Here is an 18,229-nt window from a genome sequence, read left to right on the forward strand (position 1 = left end):
AGCCTAGAGGGTTCCAGTACCACCATTATTACGATTTATTCTGAGTTATCTTACATATTTGATTGGGGAATAGACAAAGAGAGCTCCAAATAAAGAGACCGAAAGATGATTTGTTGAAGTTGGACAGAGAAGATGGGCTCAGGATAGATAATTGTTGAATGAACTATATAGTTGTATCGATGAACCCAATCTGAGAAGAAAATTGATTGGTGAAAAAAATCTACTTATTATGTCATGTTATTTAATTCAGTATTAGAGACTATTAGTCAAGAAGTCAATGTCAGTGAATACAGGTTTTATCTATCTGTTTGTCTGTCTGTCTGTCTAACAAATTTGGCTAAATTAAGCTGGAAAATGTTAATACATACTAATGCCAACAAATCATTAATTGCATAATTAACGATCAAAAGTATCGTTCAGAAACTCGTTGTACAAGGTTTGTTATTTTATAATAACAAGGTTAAATCATTGATATTAAAATATTATATGTAATCCATAAAGGCTATTGATTCGCTTAATATTTTAGATAAACGTAAACAGGAAATGTTATTCATGCAAACGGGGTCGAACAATAAACCTGAAACTTAAAATGTGATTTACAATAATGCAACATAATAATAAATAATAATAACGGCGCACAAGGTGACCGACATGTGGAGGGTGGTATCTACAGAAATAATCCCGGTAGTTGTGTCGGTGAATGGTTTGGTCCCTAAAAGCCTCTCAAAACATCTCGCGAGGCTTGGTCTCAACAAAAAGTCGGTGGTGGCCCAAATGCAAAAAGCAGTCTTGCTCGAAAATGCCCGTATAGTTCGCCGGTTTCTCTCCCAATAGTCCCTAACGCTCCGGCCGATTGTTGCCCGCCTCGCCGGAGTGTGTCCTGCCGTCTTCCCAGGCGTGGCAGTGTTTAATACAGAATAATAATAAATAAATATTTACTAACAATCACGCCACTTTAACTGGTGACGCCCGTGATAAGTTCGTAAAGAACTTGTGTTACAGGTACCAGATAACGGATATAAATGTAAGATTTTTATTATACACATACATATATTTAATATACATCCATAACCCTGGAAAATATATTTATATTTATCATACAAATATCTTCCCTTGGCGGGATTCGAACCCGCGACCCCCTTGTGTAGTGACCATGTCACTTACCACTACACCAGACAGCCGTTATAGTATAATAACATAATATAATATAACATAGTAGCTACAATATTTAAAAAAAATGTTTTGATTTCGAGTTCATTTGTATATATAATATTCTTGAGTTCACTATTTGTTAGTCAGAGTTGTACATAATAATATATCTAATAGCTCTTTTTTTTTATTGCTTAGATGGGTGGACGAGCTCACAGCCCACCTGGTGTTTAGTGGTTATTGGAGCCCATAGATATCCACAACGTAAATTTTAATGCGCCACCCACCTGAGATATAAGTTCTAAGGTCTCAAGTATAGTTACAACGGCTGCCCCACCGCAGTGAAACGCATTACTGCTTCACGGCAGGGTGGTGGTACCTACCCGTGAGGACTCACAAGACACCAAAGTTATAAACTTTGAGACTTTGATTAGTTTACATGATATTATTGTGGAAGTTGTTCTTGAACATGTTTCCGTATTTCGTTACGTATTTCCTTATTAAAAAAAAATGTATCCATAACGGCATAGTGGCATCTATTGACATGAGTGTGCCGGCATTATCTTTTAGACCTCGACGTCTTCAATCCTTTGAAATGCATCGTCGAATAAGGCAGCGGTTCTAGGTAGAAAGGATAAAACTTGGACTTGATACGGATGGATGGTCGTCAATCGAAGAATCAGTCGCCTGGATTATGCTCTATTGCCATACTGGACTACTGAGATTAGTTACATTTACTAGGCGATTAAAAAAACAATAATGGACGTGTGTCGGCATATTCAACTCTTAATAATAAAAAAAAAACAAGTTGTTGTTTTAAGGTTCCCGACTCTAATTCACACCATTTATTACGTGTCTATTCGTGGCTGTTATTTCTATGTTATACTAAAACTAGTTGGGTGATTTTATTGTCATATTTGTATGTATAAGCTTTTGATAAAATTCACAAACGAGATAATATTTAATTTAGCCACAGTGACGAAAACTGGAGTTATAGCGGCACTTTTTTTTTACGACCTACAGCAAACATAAGTCCAAGAAGTATTGTCTAGTTTATTTGATATTATTTAGTTACATGTAAAGTAAAATTAAAAAAAAGTATTAGTACAATTACAAAAAGCGTAAATATCCAACAAATCAGTTGAAGAGAGGAACGCGGGTATTTATAAAACAATAAATTTATTAATTAAAGTCGCTTTGATTTAAATAATTAATAGTTTGCTAAAATTTTGATAAAATTGACTTAATACAACGGCGAAAAAATTAACGGTCAATGAACTCGTTTTTGAATCCTTTGCTAAATCCGAATTTAATCAAACAACTTTTTTAACTTTCTTTTATTAAATTAAATATACATATTATAGTATTACACTCTTGTATGTATATTACACACACTATGTATTATATCTTCCTCGTTTCTTATTATACTATTTTTTTACCTATTAAACAATATTAGTATTAATGTAATATAAATGTCTATAAATATTAAATGGTTGTTTTTTTTATAATATAATCTATGTGAGATGTTATTGATAATGTATGTAATATGGATGTAATGTCTGAAATAAATAAATTAATAATGATAATAAAAAGTATCGTTAGGTTTTTTAGTGTTGTTCAAGTTTAGACAAACAACCTAACTCGGTAAATTGGCTTAGGTTTAAGTTTAAATGTAGGCTAATTGCGTTGGCACTTTTCAAAAGAAATTAAATGCGTAACGTATGCCACATTATTTTGAATTCCATAGTTAAAACCAGTGAGGGTAAATCTATTCTAGAATATAATTTGGAACAGTTTTGATTACGTGTAGTACTAGTAGGATAATAAATAATAATATTACGTGGCCATTATCAATGATGTTAGTTTATGATAGCATATGATATCATTGACAGGTGCTATCAACTAACTTTATACATATTAGTTCAAGATAACGAATTCTTTATAAAAAAACGCGTGTAGTATTGACGTCGGTACTGTTTGTTAATGGTTTGGAAAAATGTGCTTTTTTATGATTGAGAGATCACTAGTCGCCCGGAGGCCTTTTCAGTTTCACCAGGACAGGTGGGCGAGCAAGTGCTCAACCAGGAGGGGTGGAATTTGCTAACAGCTACCCTAACGCCTTCAAAGGAGATCTAACAACTCAAGAGAAGCTGCTTTGCGAATGAATCTATTACGACATCGAAATCTCGTCCCGCCGAGAAGATCCGGTGAGAAACTCAGCGGGTTGATGTTTAGGTTAGTTTACACGTCTTTTCCGAGTTACCGGGGTCCCTAAGCCTGCTCTTAGTGTTAGAGCTGAAGGCGTCTAATGCAAGGGTTATTGGATCTGATGGATCCGTAAGGACGTATCTAGGGCATCGACGGTGACTGGCTCCTGCGTGATTAGGATTCGGAGAGTAGTCAGCGGCGGTAACGATAAGGCCATTTTCATGACGCATAGCCTTATCGAAGTACCGTCCGACGCTGACTTTATGTGTTTCCGAATTGATTCGAGGGTCAGGTGGTCGTGTCGACGTTCCTTACGAACTACGGAGCTCCGACCTGCAAAAGCGGGACTGTAGGGATTAGAGGATGTAAGCGTAAGCACGTGTGAAATGTGAACTGTTGATGATTAATTTCTGTTTATTTTCCATGTTGTGCGCACGTTATTAGAGTGCGTGAACAGAAGTAAGTTGTTCATAATTCAATATGTACTCGAGGACAACTTTTTGCCTTCCGAAAATCGTCTCGATAGACTGCAGTTTTTTTTAAATCAAATTACATACATACACACACATAGTACATTCTCTTTCGAATCATTTTTGCAGTTGCCCACATCAATTAATTACTTAATCATTCCATCTATCCCTTAATTATTGTAATCAACCTATTCATGGACAGACCAGTGGCTAGCCTCTGACTATGGATAAGATGACCTTTTAACTTTTTGAAGTCCCGGTTTTCCCATTACCTATAAACCCTAGGGTCGTCAAGTCAACCCAGTGATTTCCAAGCTTACTGGCATTGCTGCGTTGTATCTTCACGGGCGTAGTAATAATTTACTAGTAATTACGTTTCGTCCGACAGCATTAAGGTCTGAAACGTTCCCCTGTGCAAATGAATGTGGCTGAAGAATAGGACATCAGAAGGGACCCGTCCTCATTGATGGTGACCTCTGGCTTCACGTAGGCTGCTCAGGCTACTAAGCTCTTTTCTCACGAATGACTGACAACGAGGAATCCAGCAACCCTAATCTTTTCGTTTTCTAGTTTTTCATTGCATCACATAACAATTTTGAAAGATAATTACATATTGTATTTAAATGCTAACCTGTGAATAAGTTTAATTACCGTTTTTTATCGAGTAGGTAGTATAAAATTTTATTTAAGATATGCTATTTTTATAGAAGGCTTTAATGTTTTTCTTTTTTTTTCTTGCTTCTTCGCTAATAGCCTAAGCGGCTCTTCCGGTTTCTCGTGGACGGGCAGGTGAGCTCATGGGTTCAACCTGAAAAAAATTTGTTAACACTAGCCCTAGCAAGAGCAATTCTTCGCAGAATCTGCTACCGATCGGCATCGCGACCCATTGAGGAGATCCGTCGAGAAACTTAGTTGTGTCTATGTGTATTTTTAATGAGTACTCCTTTGAAGCTATAATAAAGTTAAAATTGAATAGTGCTGTTTTAAGAATTTATTGGGCCCGTGCATTGTCAATACGCGAAATGGGTTTGTAAGTATGCGATTTGATTAATTTATGTTGAAATTGACTTTTGATGTTGAGGTCATTGGACGTATTGTGAGGTTAATGGTTACTACCATCTTTCTTTATGTTGTTGTCGTAATCTATCGTGTATTATCATGCATTGGGGGTACTTATGTATTTTGTTGCAGATTTAGGTAATATTATATGTGTAATAAAATACCACAGTTGTTGCGTGATTTGTTATTATCAATTAATGAAAAGGTAGGTACATGGCGAGCATATTGAAAACCGTCATCACTCGTGAACATGCATCACGTTATTGTGCACTTGATTTCCAGAAGAACCATAGGTGGAAGGGCGTATTTCGAGTCCCCACGGATAAGTACCACCACCCTATTTTTGCAGGCCTGCATTTCGGCTTGAAGGGTGCGAACCTTTTGTAATAAAAGGTTGACATTTAAACCTCATGTCTCAAGGCATGTGGCGGCATGTACATCGTGACGTGTAGAAATCGAAACACAAAGTGGGCTGCGAGCTAGTTCATCCGACAATGTAATAAGAATCAATATGTTTTTTTTTTTATTAAAACATAGTAGCTCGTATTGAACTGGTGACCTTTAACGTGAGAAATATCAATGACATGGTCGAGTCATGAACGTAATATGGATAAAAATAGAATAGTAATGAAAGATCGAAACTTCTATGTTTTGATTTAATAAAGTAAAGGTTAATGGCTAAAAATGGCGATAAAGTTGGCAATTTTTATGGTAGTTATTCCTTCTTTGTACGAGGAGCACTGTTGCTTGAGATGCAGGTTTTATCACCTAGTTCAAGCACAGATGCAAATTATGATTGTGTTTCTACTTCTATATTAACAATAAATAAATTCTTTCACCGTGGAAGTCAATCATGAACTATGTACTTATTATTTCATTAGAAAAATTGGTACCCGCCTGCAGGATTCGAACTCCGTTGCATCGCTAGATACATTAGAGTGGTATGCAAGAAAAAATATTTTAGTTTTATTATTATTTTTATTTTACTCGCAACAAATGTGAAGAGTCAAGATAATTTTCATGCACAAGTTCAAGGTAAACTTACAAACGGTGACACTTGCAATGAAAAAAGTGACAAGTTTATCGCAGCTTTCTTTCGTACAACAAATACTAATTGGATGTAGTGTGTACCTGATTCTCACCGAATAACATTTCTTTTGTTAATACATTTTTACCTGCTTCTTACTGAACAAAAGTTTGTTTGTTAATTAACAAATGCCATGTAACTATCCACCTAATAATGAAACTAACGATCGGTAAATATCACTATCAAATTGAATAGCATTTGTTGCTCAAATGTTAGAATGAATTTATCTTACAAAGTCTACGCGATTTCGGTCAATTTCTGTACTAGAATAGATTAGGGTTTCGTCAAGTTTTTGTCAAACAGAAGCTCATCTATTAGAGTCTGACTCGTGACTCAAATAGTATAGTCTTTGTAAATTCGCGCCCTCGGACACTTTAACCTTTAGGCCACGACGACTTCAAAATTGAAACCTGGAATATCGGGATCTTTAACAGTTTTTTCCTCTACATAATCGTTGGTAGCCTAAGGGGCTATTCCAACTATTCTATTAGCAGTATTTTTCTTTATTGTTTTTGGTAACAATACCTACCAATATTCTTTAAGCTCTAAGTGGAGTTTAACAAAAAACAAAAAATTTAATACACAAAAACAAACGGGCATTATCCCGGAGTATTCACCCCTTTTTTTAAACAATGTTATATAGAATAATAGTCTGTATCACTCTTTTGTCCATTGATAGTTTGCTCGCGCTGGTGATTTGATGCCAAGGACATGCTTAGCACCAGATGGAAGTGGAACTAACTGCCTTAGGCCATATAAGCCTCTAGGAAAAATTTAACAAGTAAAACTAAAATTGCATTTACCGCGTAAAAGAAATTAATGACACACCAATTAGCATTCTTAATTTAATGACTTGGTAATTCGGTTTAATAGTTTTATGTACCACTACTTTTTTTTTTGCCTAAGAGAATATTTTTAAACATGCTCAGAGTATATTATGTTTTTTGTTATTCTGTTTTAGGTTGTGTTGCGTTTTTGTCTATTAACCGAACTGCGAAATACGATTATCCTTTGCTTTTTAGAGATCACGTATACCGCAACTTGAGTGAAAATGGCAGACAAATATTCTACGCTTTGAACATACGTATGTATTTTTAATTGGACTAGATAGGTAAGCTCACAGTCCATATGGTATTGAATTGGTACCTTTACAGATCCTTCGTGTGTCGAAAAGAAAGGCCAGTGCATACGGCGTGCTCAATGTGTAGAGAAGAAAATGTTTTACATTTCTCGGGCGTGCTACCGCAGAGACTTGGTTTGTTGCTATGATGACACAATTAGATTCCCAACGGTCGAAGGACGCACTTCAACCACGGTAGCTGCCACAAAACCTTGAAATAATCAAATTTGAATTGGTTCTAAGTTGAAACGACTATTATTTCAAAACCCTTTATATGTCATATTAATTCTATTGTACACGTGTCGTAGGTAAAAAAAGTAAGTTAATACAGAGCATCGATTGTTTATTGTTTTAATTGCCCTTGTAGGTAGACTAGCATACTGGCCACCTGATGGTGAGCGGTTACCGTCGCCCATGGACCTCAGCAATGCCAGGGGCCAGCCATATCGCTGCCTACCGTTCAAAGTTCGTTTGTGCGGTTTTCCTACTCTTCTAATTGGAACTCAAGACTGCTTTGCTGCGGAAATAGGCAGAATGAAGGTACCCACTCACGCTATCTTACAATTCTCTCGCTATTAATAACCCAGTATCTAATAACGATTTTCATAGTGACTGTGGATAACGCTTTGTTGTCACTGACGAAGTTTCCGGAATCGTTTTAAATCCTATTACGACTAAATAAGATTTTATCAAAAGAGAAATATATAAATAGATTTTCCAGAAGTCCATGGGCGACGGTAACCACTTACCATCAGGTGGGCCGTGTGCTTGTCTGCCTACAAGGGCAACAAAATAAATAGAAGCTACAGTCCAACAGCTTAGCGGTAGCATGGCGGGTGTATCCAAAATCCCTCCTTTATAAAATTAATCGAAGAAACAACACTTAGATTGATTGGGCTCTCACTAATTACCACACAATTGAAATTGTTAACCCCGACAATGTTGCCCTTTTTGCACTGTCCAGAGGAACGCACATGTTTTTCATATTAATCTCGTGTCAACAACAGAAAAAGGATTCGGGCATTAAAAAAAAAAAAGTGCGTGCTACAAAGTACACATGTCAGAAGCGAAACTTTTTTGGCGAACTAATTTGTAAGTCTTGCTTATATTTATATACAAATCTAAAACTTTAGATTTCCGAGACTTAGAGGAAGGGAAAAAGGAAGATATGTTCCCGCCAAAAGTCTGTCAAATGTCAATCTCAAGCCTCAGTGTTGACAGTCACATTATGTTTTGATTTCTAAATTGTAAATGACTAATATCTTGCCAATTGAATTGACTAATTTAATTTCATGCTATTTGATTAATGTTCCAAATTCTTTTCATTTCATTTCAATTCCTATTAACATTTTTCACAAAAAAATTATAAAATATTAGGCTGTATGGTATGATAAATTTGCCTTTCCACTTGGAAAAATACAACAACGACTACTACTGACATTTGACAAGTACTTAATTTCAATAGTAGTTTGATGTCACTTCCGTTGCATACCTGCGTGACGTTCTGTAAATTTTTTACCCCCATGCGCGTAAAGAAGTTTCACTTCAAAATACAAGTTATTCCTATTTATAATTTCATAGCTTTGATTCCTTTGTTTAATCGAAAATATTTTTGAATTGTTATAAAGTCTAAATTTAGTTATTAACATTGAGATTCTTTTCGGGTTACAAAACTCGTGTTTCAATGTCTATGTAAAAAATGAACATAATAAAAAGAACCAGTTAAATTTGTAATTAATAGCAGAAACTTGTATAGCATGTTTTGATGAACAGTTCGTGTACGCACTTCATTTATGCTAAAAAAAAGTTTAAGCTACATGCGTCACTGTTTTTTTTAATACGCTTTTATTAGCTTCATACCTATGTTAATAGTATGTATGTTAGTATGTAACGGAATCTTTGAACATGATTTTGACCCCCTTCAAAACGTCGGATTAACTCGAAATTTGGCATACTTATTAAGGACCGATGACAATTCAATATTTTAAGCAGTTTGATCCGTTATCCTTACTAGGATAATCAGGATTAGCGATTTTTTGTTTTCCTGAGACCCGGAGTGTCGTGTGCCCGGAGTGCTTGAAGTGCGTCAAGACCAAGAAGGGAAACTATCAGGCGCGCCGATCACCTATTTCTTGGATAAGTTACCGACTGATTCAGATTAAATTTTCGGAGAGGGAACCTGAGAATTGCAGGCTATCTCATCCGAGAGAGGCAGCAGTCGCCTGAATTCCTCATTTCCGACCAATTAAGTTACCGACTTAGAATAAACATCAATGACGGCTCAATTTTATTTAGAATCATTGATTTTAATAATAGTTTAATTTTAATAAATAATATTAAAAAAAAAAACTAAAAAAGACGCCTTTATAGAAATTTCAACTAAAAATGATTTTTTTTAAACTAAAAAAATACGCTCATATAGAAAATCCAACTAAAAAATATGTAATAAATTTGTATTAAAAATAGTGTAAGAAAAAATGATTTTATTGTAAAAAAAGCGTGGGGTGCATGATATCAATAGTTATAAATATTTTATGAACAGATATGAGTAGAAGGGTTATTTTGATAATATCCTGAAAAGCACTATTATGCGAATATTCTTCATCCTTAGACTGCTATCGATCAGCCTTGCTTTTATGTAATTTTTTTTTTGTGTCCATAACTTATGACACTTCGTCTAAAATGTTACCAACCTAACAATCCTGTTTTACCCATCCATCAAATCACCTTTTTCATCTTATGTTGATTGATTTGACTGGAAGCATTAAGGCAAGTAGTAGTAGTATTTTAAGTATCCTATAATATTCAGCTTTTCTGCTTCTTGAGTGCCCGGAGTCTGCTGCATTCGAGATTACCATTTGTTATTTATTGTGATATCGCTATTTAAATGCAAGCCGTCGTTTTTTGCAGCAAGTTTTGTAGTCGTCGTGGCCTAAAGGATAAGACGTCCGGTGTATTCGTATGTAGCGATGCACCGGTGTTCGAATCCCGCAGGCGGGTACCAATTTTTCTAAGGAAATACGTACTCAACAAATGTTCACGATTGACTTCCACGGTGAAGGAATAACATCGTGTAATAAAAATCAAACCCGCAAAATTATGATTTGCGTAATCACTGGTGGTAGGACCTCTTGGGAGTCCGCACGGGTAGGTACCACCACCCCGTCTATTTCCGCCGTGAAGCAGTAATGCGTTTTGTTTCGAAGGGTGGGGTAGCCGTTGTAACTATACTGAGACCGTAGAACTTATATCTCGAGATGGGCGGCGCATTTACGTTGTAGATGTCTATGGGCTCCAGTAACTACTTAACACCAGGTGGGCTGTGAGCTCGTCCACTCATCTAAGCAATAAAAAAAAGCGTCAATTAAGCAATTTAAATTTGACCAGTCCTTATTAAATGCGCCTCAAACTATGCGAGTAAGAGTACTAATAGTTGTAGGAAGGAGCCGACTACTTCCAAGTCCAAGGTCGTGTGACCTGTCGTGTTTTTTATCACCTATCTACTACTACCTAGACAGACCGGTGTTCAGTATGAAACAAACAACTGGTGAAGCTCAGTAAGATCGATTGAGACTATCGCTACTTTTTTGTTAAATATCGATCACAAGCCAAGGGCGGATCCAGCTTTGGCGCCAGGAGGGGGCCACATAGTCGTGGGCAAGTTAAGAACTTATAATTTAATTTTGATAACAATAGATAATAAATAAATCAGATAGATATAGATCATCATCATATCATCATCATCATTATCCTGCCCTTCTCCCAGTCACCTGGGGTCGGCGCAACATGTTTTCTCCTTCCATACTCTTCTATCATATACCATTTCTTCGCTCACTCCACTCCTACCCATATCGTCTTTCACACAATCCATCCATTTCTTCTTAGGTCTACCTCTTCCTCTAAATCCTTCCACATTCATAGTTAACACTCTCTTAACAACCTCATTTTCATTCCGTCTCATCACATGTCCATACCATCCCAAACGTGCACTCCTCAGCTTCTCTGTCACAGGTGCCACTTTCAGACTTCCTCTAACATATTCATTCCGTATTCTATCCATTCTCGTTACTCCACACACCCATCGCAACATTCGCATCTCTGCTGCATGCAATCGCCTTTCATCCATAGATATAGATATAGATAATAAATAAATCTGCGGTAGGCAGCGGCTTGGCTCTGCCCCTGGCATTGCTGAAGTCCATGGGCGACGGTAACCACTCACCATCAGGTGGGCCGTATGCTCGTCTGCCTACAAGGGCAATAAAAAAAAAATCATGATGTTCTTCAATTAGTCCAAGTTAGTTTAAGTTCTGGAACTAGCTCGGGGGGGGGGTTCATGACCCCCATGACCCCCCCTGGATCCGCCGTTGCTTGAAGCTACTCACACGATGCCTGATTATATTAAATTAAAGCCTATTTGTATTCCGATATAATATAAAGTACTATACTGTGAAGTATCATCAAAATCTGTCCAGTACTTTTTTTCCGGGATAAAGTAACAAACCTCGTTTTATCCTCAAATAAATGAGAAATTTATTTATAAAATTAGGATTGCCTACAACTTCGTTTAAAGTTCGGACAGATTAATGTGGTGTGTCGTCCTCAGGTTTTTGACAATTGAGATTCTTCTTCTCAGTCGAATACTTCATTGCTGAAGGTCGTGTCCTTGAAAGCCCTTCGTGGCTCTTTGTACCCTCAGCTTCCATTTGCTTCGGTTTTCGGCTTCTCTCAGGGCGTTCGCAACAGAGAGTCCAGTGAGTGCAGTTATCTGATCCGACCAACGGCTTGGTGGCCGGCCGGCGGGTCTTTTCCCTTCTATCTTGCCCACCACAATCAATCTTTCAAGGTTGTCTGGTGGCCGCCGAGCAATGTGACCAAAGTAACCAAGAACCTTCTGGTAGCAAATCGTCGACAGTCTCTTTTCTATACGAGATTACCTCTTTTTTTAAAAAACTTATGTTGGTGTTTTCCCAAACGCGGTAAAGAGATATCGATTTCATGTCTCACGATGTGGTGTTCAAGTTATGATATCTGTTAACCCCGGAAACATTGGACAAACAGATCGGCAGTGAACTCTTCCTATTCGAAATGATGAAAAGAAATCGTCACAACAGACAGTTCTTTAAGACAAAGTTTTGATAGTATTTTTCAATAATTTCCTCTAAATAATAAATGAAGATTAAAAATGAATTCAAAAATATATTTAGTCAAATATAATAGTATATTTATTCAAAGTGGAAACTGGCTGTTAGCCTGTTCCTTTAGTGCATGTTAATATCAATGATGGCCGAATCAATTTGCATACTGTTTTCAATTTTATAATGGAATAAACGGTAAAGCAATATGAAAATGTTTCATTCGTATCTGTTGAGGTATTATGAAAATTTACGTACGTTATATCAAATTTAAAACGCGTTCAAAAATGCATCATCAACATTTTCTATGGAAAATTGTGCTTTAGAACTGTAGGTAGGTATATGTATTTTCTACTTAAATCCAACATGTCTAACTATGTGAAACTCGCTTTATGCAAAAACTGATTAGGAAAGTTAAACGTCCACTTTGATATTTCTCACAGTTAAGTGCAAAATGCATTTTGCTACTACGCCCCACAGTTGTCAAGCAAAAGTTTTGAATTTATTACATTACAGCTACTGATATCTTTATCAAATGTTATGGCAGTGACGTCACCAACCAGAAAGTTACCCCCCGTGGGAAAACAAACTTATTACTAGTTCTGAGACCGAGTTTGCGGCTCCGAACTGAAATGCTATGAAGTATATGAAGATAAATTGATAGGCGAGGAATTGGTTAATATTGATTTGGACAATATCGTAAATTGCATATTGTTTTCTTGTTTGTTTATAATTGTACTGGCTTCTTGGGCTCAGATTTTTATTTTATTTTAAGAAAGAATTAGCTCTAAACGATGAGAGATTTAATTGTAGTACTGTCACTGGCTATTACCACAAATAAAACAAAACTTTGTTGAACCTACTCGTATAGGTGTTAGGTGTTGAAGTCAAAATATCTATTCATTAAATTGGATCTTAGTTTACGTTAAATTCTTTATCTTGTTTGTTTAATATGATGTGTTTTCGGTATGGCACTTTTTCATAAAAATATTAACCAAATTTTTTTTGCGACAAAAAGGCATTATAGGCCATTAGATGTTTCCTTGATGTACATAAAAAACACCAAGTTGATAGAGAGAGCAGAGAAAAACAGATCAAATCGCCTAGACTAGATGGACATATATCTACATCACTGCTCATATCCGGCAGACCTCCCTATCGGAAGGCACCACTTGGAGCAAGACTCAATACTTAGCTCTCTATATCCGGACTGGGTTGTCTGTTTTTTATTTGATGGCTATAGAAACAGAATGATGATTATCTGATAGTTAAGCTTGCCGCCAAAGTGGGTCTTTTTTATTTTTTGTGTACTATTTCTGCTCCATCTTTCACTATAACTTCCAAAACAGAGGCTGAAAGTCGGATGTTTTAATTGGTTCCAATGGAAAAATGCAATAGCTTGTACTGTATTTACAAGAGAAAAGATATATTTGAAATGTTTTTTTTAAACTGAAAATAAAATGTAGAGGCCTCCAGAAAACTACAAAAAAAAACACCTACGATTTTTGCAAAAACTGTATGTACTACTCGTATTATTTGTGAGAATGACAATATAAAAGATACCTATGACTACGAAACTGTAAAGTATTTGAGATGTTGGAAAAAATACAATGAAAATAAATAAAAAAAACGCGGTGGAACCGTAATCCTAGTTTTAATTATTTTATAAAAATGTTAAATTATGGCCAAGGGTCATTTACAACAGGAGCGATTCGTAAAAGAACATTGTAAAGAACAAATTCAAGTTCACAAAATTTAAATTAACTGTTTAAATATTTAAGCAGTCGTCTAAGTGAAATTTCTTGCCATGCAGATCCTAAGTGACGAGGGATAATTGGGCCGCCCATTTAACTATCCGGCTTTATCACTAATAGAACCCCTGATGGCTTTGATTGGCAGTGATTTGATGGATTGATAGGAAATTATATTAGTAAGCATAAATATTATGGTTCACAGAAACTAAAGACTTGAAAAGTTTTTCTGTGTCACCAATGTCTGCTGAGCCTATCTGTTTCTTCCAGTTTCGGTGGGATGGTAAGATAGTCTTTGTACCAAGACCAATGCACTTGATGCTTCTTCAGGTCAGCAGCGATATTTGCAGGCTATTAAGTTTGGTAGCTGCCTATGGGATTGAATAATCACTGATCATTAGAGTTTAATTTTCTTTTATTAGATAGGTATGTCATTGTATTTGTTTTGCCGTGTAATACAATGTGCAATACTTTTAGAAAGGCTTTTTGTAAAAAATTTCGAAATCATTATATTTCATATTTATTTTAATAAAATAACAGTGCAATTTGTTATTGCATATGCAATATTGTAATTAGATTTATTATTGTATATTTCGCTTACAATGTCAGATCAACGACCAACAATGAATTAGAAACTAATTGCTGCATTGAATTAAATCAAAATTAGGGATTAATGGATTAAATCAAAATAAATTTCGTAGTACGTGATTTTAATTTCAAATTCAATTTTATAGTTTCATATGACCTTTGGGACTGAATTTAAAAGCCCATTAACATAATTTGAAAAGCGCTCGTTGCACGTGAGAACGTAACGTGAAATTTCACGAAATACAAAAGCTGCACAAGTGGTGCGAAATTGTACTAGAATGCTATTTATCGTATAAAGTCGTGTTTCGTTACGGAAACGAGAACGTACACACGTGAGAAATTCCCGAGGGCTTGTTGAGCTCCAACTTACTATGCAAAACTGCAAGAATCATTTCTATACGTACACATTCAATTGTTATGTTTATGGCACCTAACTACTTCACTCTACGTGGAAAAAGAGAGTAAATTATGTTTACTAATAAAATAACAAATAGAAATTATGTAATATGTAGTTTATGCATTGTACTCATTGATACGGCTCTAATGAGTTGTATTAGATAACATTACATTATTCTTTTTACTCCTGGTAGGGCGTCTTGTACGCTGGGTGTTTACCACCACCTTGCCTTTTTCTGTAATGAAGCCGTAATGGCTTTCGGTTTTGAAGAGTGGGGTAGCTGTTGTACTAAAAACTGAGACTTGGGATTCATGTCTCAAAGTGGGTGGCGGTATTTACATTGTTGATGTCTATCGGCTCAATTGTTCGGAAAGGTATAACTTGGTCATAATCCTGCGTCAACGATGGTTTGTCTTATCAAGGAGTCACAAAACTACATTTTTGTGAAAAAGGAGTGAATACTTCAGTCAAAGTGTATCAAGAAGATGTTGTGTAATCTCTCAGCAATTTAGAAACATACCGTAGATTTTCCAGCGGAATTTTGCACTTGGTCACAAGGCACGAACTACCCAAGCCTGACTTGAAACCAACGTTTCGGACTTTACAAGAGCTGAAGACTGGGCCATATCTAGCCCAGACCTCAACCCTTTATACTTCTAATTATGGTCAGTTTTAGACGACATGGTCGGCTCTAAGCGACACGGCGACATTGAGTATTTAAAAAAAAAATTAAGCAAGCAGTGGCGAGATTTCCCTTGGAAGCAGTGCGTAAATCCATAGATTCGTGGTCAAACAAACTAAGGTCCATATATAAGCAAAAGGTGGCTATTTCGAATAGAATATATTTTTTGCTGAGACTAATAAATATGCAGGTATAAATTTGTATTGTATTGAAGCTTAGGCTTCAAATTGTGGTCGTGTTCAAACTGATTATAAGCTCTGATCACCGGTAGCACTTTACAAGACCAGTCATCTCAACTAGAGCAAAAAAAAAAGTTTCTCAATAAATGTCTAGTCACCGCACTCATACACAGAAACACAGTTCAGGAAATATTCACTTTGTTCCCACACGGGAAAACACTCGCGGACTATTGGAAAGTAATTTACTTTTACTTCGGCTGATATTTTTTTCTTGTTTCAATTACACAGCTGAAGCGAACGTTTGTTACTGTGAATTTAATTCGCTTCGACCGCCGCCTTTCCCGTGGGCCTTTGACAAGTTAGTTTCAGTTTATTGCCTTGTAGGGTTTATTAGTTGTGCTGATATTGTTGTTGTATGTTATTATGTTACGGGATAGCGGCGTCGCGAATAAAACTGAGTGCTCCAACATGTTTTATGAGCTTTGAACGTAACACCTTATACATATTTGAAATGGAGGATTTATGTAAAACAGGCAGCTTTTACTGTATTATTGATTTTCTCAGGTGGAAATGCTCAGTGAGGCCTGTATTGGTATTTGTTTAATCCTTGTGGATCACAATAACTTTTTTGCGATATTTCAGAATATTATGTATATGTGTGTACTGTTTTATATTAATTCTGTTGAAGTTGGTAATTTTGTTACGAATCGAATTGAAGTAAAGTTGTCGTCAAATTTATTATTTAGCTGTCCGGTTCTGATTTAGAGTAGTCGTGCCCGGGCAGAAGGTTCGCCTCGAGGGAAACCGCTTCCGTGCCCCCGAAAGCGTGTACGACGACCCCTTTTTCTTCTCTTCTAGAATAGCACCTTGTTTATGGTTTTTAAAAATTTACTAAGTGGTTCAATGGAGAGCGAATTGATGGTAATGTGGTAATTTGTGGTCGGGTGCGTTGTGAGTTAGTACGGGTTAATCTATAAACTCACCTATTTCTGCTCCCAAGCGGTCAGGGGTACCGGTTTTTCTCCTTGTTTCTCGCCTTGATGGGTGATGGTTTACGGCCTGCCCCCCGAGGGCTGTTTAGCCGGTGCCTCCGTGAGGGCAGGTTCCCAGAGCCATGGGAACCTGGCTCGTCTCGTCCTTATTCCTAAGGAGGGTCGGCCACGTGACGAACCGAACGGGTACCGCCCAATCGTCGTGCTGGACGAGGCCACTAAGCTCTTCGAGCGCGTCATCGCTAAACGCCTCATCCAGCACCTGGAAAGCGTTGGTCCTGATCTGGCTCCTAACCAATACGGTTTCCGGAGGGGTCGCTCGACCGTGGACGCGGTCTTGCGCGTCCGCCATCTCTCCGACCGTGCGTACTCCGAGAGGGGCGTGTTGTTGGCTGTGTCGATTGACATCGCCAACGCCTTCAACACGATCCCCTGGAGCACGATCGTGGAATCGCTTCAGTTTCACCGCATCCCCAATAGTCTCCGCACCCTGATAGAGGACTACCTCTTAGGGCGGAGCGCGATTTTCCCCGAGAGAAGGGGATGGGGACGAAAAACGGTGTCATGCGGGGTCCCACAGGGGTCGGTACTGGGACCACTCCTGTGGGACATCGGTTTCGACTGGGTCCTCCGCTGTGCTGGCCTGCGTGGCGTCGACTAATAGAATACTACTTTGATAGGAAAGTGCGGTTTTACGACCATCTTGGAAGGGTCTTCTTCTTCCTAGCGTTTTTCTGGTCTAGTGCCAGAGTCCGCTTTCCTACTTAAGCTCTTCTACTTTACCCGGTCTTCGGCATCCTTCTTATTCTCCTCCATATCTTTTACCACATCCGACCAACGTTACTTGGGCCTACGACGGGATCTTGTGTCTGGTAAGTAAAGGTTAGGGCATATAGATGCCAGACTATGTCGGAAATGTATCTGCTGTCTGGGGGCCTGCTTATGGAAGGGTAATAATACTATTAATTCATTTAAGGAATAGTTCTACTGATTTTTTACGTTCCTTGACTCAACAATTCGTAGTATCCACTCAACTAATGTGCGAGTAACCTGTGTCAAGCTTATCTCTATTCCCTTTGTGTTGGTTTATATCTCGTGATTACGTAACCCTGGCGCTGTCATAAAGACAAAAGCGGGCTTACTTTTATCTTTACAACATACGACGTACGAGTTGATCCAAATAAGAGGCAGACCGCTTAATCCAGAATCGTAATGGCAGTACGAACAAACGATGCTAAAGTGCATAATCGAAGTAAGTCAGTTGAATGTCTGAGAGGCTAAATTACAAAGTCTAAGCCTATGACGTCGGAGAAGATAGTTTTTTTTTATTGCCCTTGTAGGCAGCATACGACCATACGAGCATACGGCCCACCTGATGGTGAGTGGTTACCGTCTCCAATGGACTTCAGCAA

The 18,229-nt window shown here is 37.4% G+C and overlaps 1 protein-coding gene across 1 annotated transcript in view; it reads right to left on the bottom strand.

Annotated features, from left to right (window-relative positions):
* AGPAT5 (1-acylglycerol-3-phosphate O-acyltransferase 5) overlaps positions 1 to 16,908 on the bottom strand; it is a 29,301-nt gene extending 12,393 nt beyond the window's left edge. The window contains exon 1 of the mRNA XM_089732706.1: positions 16,809 to 16,908. The gene's annotated coding sequence lies outside the window, so the exon portion shown is untranslated. The remainder of the gene's footprint in view (positions 1 to 16,808) is intronic.
* Between the last annotated feature and the right edge of the window lie 1,321 nt (positions 16,909 to 18,229).

The sequence above is a fragment of the Bombyx mandarina genome, chromosome 15 (genome assembly GCF_030267445.1).
Source record: "Bombyx mandarina strain Sakado chromosome 15, ASM3026744v2".
NCBI lineage: Eukaryota > Metazoa > Arthropoda > Insecta > Lepidoptera > Bombycidae > Bombyx > Bombyx mandarina.